Genomic DNA, 6,000 nt, shown 5'->3' on the forward strand with positions numbered 1-6,000 from the left:
GAGCAAACAGAACTGACTCCTTTGTTCCCCGTCCAAGTGCCACCTGAACATAAAACCTTTTGCCCAGATGTGTATACTTAATACAGATGTTTTGCTGGGTCTGTGTCTTGCCTCTGCCCAACCCCACCCTCTCAAGTGTGATGACTGGGTATAAACACATTAAACACTGAGGGGACACTAAGGAGCATGTAAACTTGTGGTTTCTCTCACGGGAATAGGTTAAAAAGAAACAGCTAATGAGCATCAACTGAAAAATATTCAATACAATGCAGCACCTCACTGGCAATGAAAATACTAGTTATTACCTGTGGGATTTCCAGGTTAGGAAGAACAATGGGAAACAGGCTAATGGGTGAGGCATTGGTGTCTTCACCAGTGTTAAGGGGGTGTGAGAAGTGACAGAGTCCAGCTGCAGACCCAGGACACAGTAAGGCTGACAGGTGGACTTAGATGGGTTCCTCCTACTCCACCTTCTCCCTCAAGCAGCCAAATTCTTCCCACAGCACCAGAAGCTAGTCAGGCCTCAGGGGCATATGGATGAGGCATTGACCCACCCCCTGTGTACCCATGGAGGACAGGACCTCCCCCCAGACTTCCCTTGTAAGAGCCTACCAGTCAAGCTGTATTAGAAGAGTTCTGTGCTATGAGGATACCAAGACAATGACGTGTCATGTCCTTGAAGGTGACTACTGAACCACTAGATCAAGGGTGGCGATTGGCCGTTCTCCATTCGCTCTGCAGAAGAGGAAAGGGTTTGGCTGCAGCACAGGTGACAGGGTTAGTAGAGTGAAATTTGGAAGTAACATAAACTATGGAAACTCATTCCTTAGGGGAAAGGAAAAGAAAAATTATCAATCTGGGATGGCTGAAGAAAAGTTATTCCCAGAGATGGAAATATTACCTTAAAAAAAAAAAAAAACTATTGTTATAGGTTGAATTGCCTCCCCCAAAAACTTCATGTGAAGTCTTAACCCCCAGTAGATCAAAGTATGACCTTATTTGGAAATAAGGGTTTAACAGAACTAATCACATTAAAATGAGGTCATTAGTGTGGGCTCTTCCCCAATAAAACTGGTTTACCTACGAAAAGGGGAAATTTGGCCCAGTAACAGACACACACTGGGTAAGATGATTAGAAGAGACACAGGGAGAATGACGGTCATCTATCAGCCAAAGAGGAAAAGCTGGAACAGATCCTTCCCTCACAGCCTCAGGAGGAGCCAACCCTGCTGACACCCTGACCCAGGACTTCCAGCCTCCAGAACCACCAGACAATTAATTTCTGGTGTTTAAGCCACTTGGGAGATGGTACTTTGTGACCACAGTCCTAGCAAACTAATACAACTCTCACAAACTCTCTTCGCAGCTGTTAAAAAACCCCAGGCATTTACAAAAAAAATTTTATGCCCAGGAAGCCTAGTATTAATAAAGCGGCCCTCTTGCTGGACTGTGAGCTTTGATGACAAGGACTAATTTAATTCAGCACTCTGTCTGGACATAGTCGATACTCGAGAAAGTCATTTTTTTCTATTGTTGAAAGCTTTTTTAACTCCTTTGTACCTAATTCTTAAAAAACAAAAGAAACAAAGACACATACATGTTTGAACACACTCCGGGATTTTTACTAATGTCTAAATATAAGTGTGTGTGTGTGTGTGTGTGTTTAGAGAGAGAGAGAGAGAGAGAAAGAGGAAGGGGAAAAAGGAAGAATTCTCTCCCAAGACTTTCAGTGGGTGGCAGGGAAAAAATCAGCATCATGCCAGCATTGTAGCTGATGTTTGGTACTATTTATAGAGACAGCCATGGCCGTGTCAGATCTTTAAAAGAAGCAAAACATCTGGGCGCATTCCAAGAGAGAAGAAGGGCCCGAGTCACAACACATTTCACAGTGGAAGGCTGCATCTTTACAAAAGTTACAATTTACATTTGCTAAATAATCCCATGCCTCAGAGGATTTTAGGGAACCTGATTCTGGCACCAAGTGTTGTGAAAGAATAACACAATAGCCACTGTATTTTCAAATTTATAACAGTTTGGAAGTGAAGGAATAAATGGTTTCCATAGGGCAGAGAACACAAAGCATCTCCCCAGCCAAGAGCCTCCAAGTGGCCAGTGGCCCCCAATAGGTAAGCATGAGCGGCAGCCGCTCTGAACTATAAAGTCAGCAGCTGCCCAGGATGTTTTCAGCTAAGCCAAAGTGGGAGCCAAACCTGACCCCCCTCCTCACTTGAAGGTAGGCGGCACCCACTCTCCGCGCCATCTTTCTGAGATGTCATTAGGACGAATTAAAGAAAAAGATTTAAACCTATATAACACTTGGGACAGCTGCACTAAAAGGAAAAGAAAATCACAATTTCTACAATATTTCACAGACGTTAAGCAAGTTTGTCCTACTTTAAGCAAAACCAACATATTTTTTAAACTCCAGATTTTGAAAACATACATCAAAACCATTGTTCAAAGTCCAAAAAGAAAGAGTAAAGTCTGCAAAGGCCGAGGCCTCCGCTTTGTTCACCAGAGAATGCTCAGCACCTACCCCAAAACCTGGAATGCTACATGTCCTCAAAAGCTATTTGTTGAAAAAAAAATTGTATTTTTTTAAATAGCCAGCTCCAACAATACACCTAACGTATTACAGAACATGCCCAATTCCTCCACATGCGTGGTGCGGTGGGTGAGACACCCCTGAAGCGCAGCCTGGCTTGGGGACAGCTACGTCTGGTGAGATGCCCCTGCACACAGGCTCGCTGGCCCTGCAAGTGTTTTTCCTACATCATCTTTGACATCTCCTGCCCTAGTGCTCTATGAGCATTGTGTAGGACAGGCTGCTTCTGTCTTTTCAGAAACATCCTCCTGGCCTCCCGGTGTCAACCGCAAGGAGGAGGGCAGCAGGTCCCAGTCTGACTGTGGTTTGGGGGCTGAGTGACTAACACGTGAGTTGTCACCACGTCTGTGGATTTCAGGGCAGCGAGAAACCCAGGCAGACCATCTGCTGTGCTGGGTGCTGTCTTCGCACCCACCTCATACCCACTTCTGCCTCTTTATTCCACAATGTTCGCTTCCTTTTTTCCCTAATTTTTATTGATCTTATTGGGATGACATTGGTTAATAAGACTATATAGGTTTCAGGTATACAATTCCGTACTACGTGATCTGTAGATGGTATTGTGTGTTCACCGCCCCAAGTCAAGTCTCCTTCCGTCACCATTTACCCCCTTTACCCCCTCCTACCTCCCCCCACACACACTGGTGTCTGTGTCTGTGAGTCGTTTTTTTCCTTTGCTTGATCCCTTCACCTTTTGCACCCAGAACACTTGTTTCCCCCACCCTGCTCAGGGAGGGGTAAGAGGAGGATCCATACAAAGCCATCCAACCAGCTTCCCTGGAATCCACAGCGGGCCTGGTCCCCAGAGAAACACTTCCTACACAGGGCCAGAGCTGAGCCACCCTGGCCAGTGGGCCTCATGTTCTCTCTATAACTTTTATCGTCATAATTAATAAAGACTCACTGTAGGATTTTTTTTTAAACTGAAGGAAAAAATATAAAAAAGAAAATTCATCCATAATTCCACCACCCAGAGAAAATTGGCATTTTAGCATATTTTATTCATGTTTCAGATATATCTACATAGATATATACATAATTTATTAGACAGTTTAGAAGATATTTCACATACAGCTCATGAGCGTTACCTCATGTTATTAACACTCTTCAGTATTTTTAAATGGTTGCCTACTACCCTATTGTATGCATAGGCCGTCATTTACGTAACCATTTCCCGGCTGTGGGGGAACGCTGATTCCAGTATTTCAGAAAAATAAGCAGCAACACCATGAACAATTTTGCACACCTATATTCCTCCATATTTCTGATTGTTTCCTTGGGATAGAATCCTAGAAGTAAATTTTAAAAAGTATAGAAACCCCCTAAATCAGCTTCCAGAAAGGTTACACCAATTATAGTTCCACTAATAAGATATTTTTCCATATTTCCATGATAATGTCATTTTTAACCTTCAATAATTTTATAGCTGTGAAAAGGGCATCTCATTTACATTTTAATTATTATTTTTATTGTTGTTATTACTAGATGGTTAATGGTGGTAAGTGCTTGACTTGGATTTTCACTTCACCTCTGCACCACAGGACATCCCTGTAAGGTAGGCCCCTCATCCTCACCCCAACAGGGAGAAACTGAAGTTTAATTAAGTGACTTGTACACAATCAAACAAGAAATTTCCAGAGCCTGAATCCAAAGCACCATCCACCTTACTATTCTACTGTGCTGATTATTCATAGAGTCAAACATATTTAGCCTTCCTATTTCTCTTTCTCTGAACGGTAGTACATTTATTTTTTTTCTGTGTAGAAAAATAGCCCTAAGCATTTGGGTGTTTTGACAATCCACGCTTGTACCAAGATTCACACATCACCCCCTAACTCCTCCTTGCTTCAGCCCAGTCCAAACAGCCACCCACCTCCCCACACATTAAGTGACACAGTGTCTCCCCACTACATTGAAAAGAGTTTAAATGGCTTTGCCTAAGCCCTCTTGAGATTACGCTAAATGCCCCGGAATTTAACTTAACCTTGACTGGGGAATATCCATTCGTGGTCAAAGAAGCAGTACTTAGGGTCAACCGCATGGGGCCCTGTAACATGAACCAGCTTGAAAACACAGCTCTCACAAGGGCCCCTCTATTGGATCACCCATTCCTTTCCTTGTAGGAGGCAGAGCACGATGTCTGTTCTGTTCTCTCCAAACAGAGATAGGAGTATCTCCTGATGAGATAGCTCCTGTAACATTGTCACATTAAAGTGTACAGCCAGGCCAGCACCCATCCATCACAGTCACTCTTCAGAAGCCCAAGGAAATGTGTGTCCCCCATGCTCCAGGGGCAGAATCCTCTCACGGGATGAGCTCCCCAGTAGCTCTGCCATGGCCAGCCGGAGAACGCCCCCACCCAACCAAGAGCTCTACCCTGACAGCTGGAAGCGAGACCAGGAAGGGGGAGTTTCTTTCATTTGAAGTCACCTGCTTGCCCAGGAATTCGTGCTGCAGAAAAGTTCTGCAGGATCATAAACCAGTCTTGCACCTGCCTCAGAGCTCACTCTGCAACTCGCAGCGATCATCCGCTTGATTCAGCACAGGTTAGGGAGATGGATAGGATTTTCCCACAAATCACCTGATTAGTATGAGAAATCTATGTTCCTGCTGTTCTAAGCATTGCAGAGATTTTTTGGTTCGCTTTAAATCTCTCTCAATATTATGGTTCTTGCAGCTTTCAGAGTTTCTGCCCCAGGATTTATTTTTTTGAAGGCACTGCACTATTTGGCAGGGCTACATCGATCCTCTCTGGTACTTTGACCAACAATATTTGGGGAAGAATCTCTTGAGCCCCGAAACTGGGAAACAGGAATTCTGGCCTTCTTATTAATCACTCTGGGATCCTCTCTGCAGAACCTCCTGGAATCCCTGGCCCATCGTTAGAGAGAAGCTGCCCCACCACCCCGTCCTCGTCTTGTATGACGTCTGCAGCCCCGGGAGCACAGTGGTGCAGCCTCTACGCTGGACTCTTCACAGCTGGCCCTCCACTGCATCCCCACAGCAACTCGATGAGCTGGCTAGCATTAGGTATTTTAAACTGGGGAAACTGAGGTTTGGAGCAGCCACACAGACTATCTGAGCCAGGTCTGTGGGGATACCTTGGTTAAACTCTGGGTCCCTACACGTCTGTGCTTTTATGTTCTTTATCCCCAAAAGACCACCAGAAATAAGATTTGGAGAAAAGATGGGTGAGTCCCTCTTCCTTGACCAGCCTTAAGTCACAACCTCCTCACTGCCTTTATCACTCCCACAAATGACCTTGTTCCCAAAGGAGAATAGCACTGTAAACCCTTTGCCATCCAAGAAGAGTTCCCTCTCAGAAAACAGTGACGGGCCCGGGAGCCCATCATGTGTCCGATACAGTCACAGTTCTGGACAAGGTCACACCCCTT

The 6,000-nt window shown here is 44.8% G+C and overlaps 1 protein-coding gene across 2 annotated transcripts in view; it reads right to left on the reverse strand.

Moving 5' to 3' along the window:
- Window positions 1–6,000, reverse strand: part of ZMAT4 (zinc finger matrin-type 4) — a 361,668-nt gene that overhangs the window by 338,119 nt on the left and 17,549 nt on the right. The gene's annotated exons all lie outside the window — the stretch shown is intronic.

The sequence above is a fragment of the Saccopteryx bilineata genome, chromosome 6 (assembly GCF_036850765.1).
Source record: "Saccopteryx bilineata isolate mSacBil1 chromosome 6, mSacBil1_pri_phased_curated, whole genome shotgun sequence".
Classification (NCBI taxonomy): domain Eukaryota; kingdom Metazoa; phylum Chordata; class Mammalia; order Chiroptera; family Emballonuridae; genus Saccopteryx; species Saccopteryx bilineata.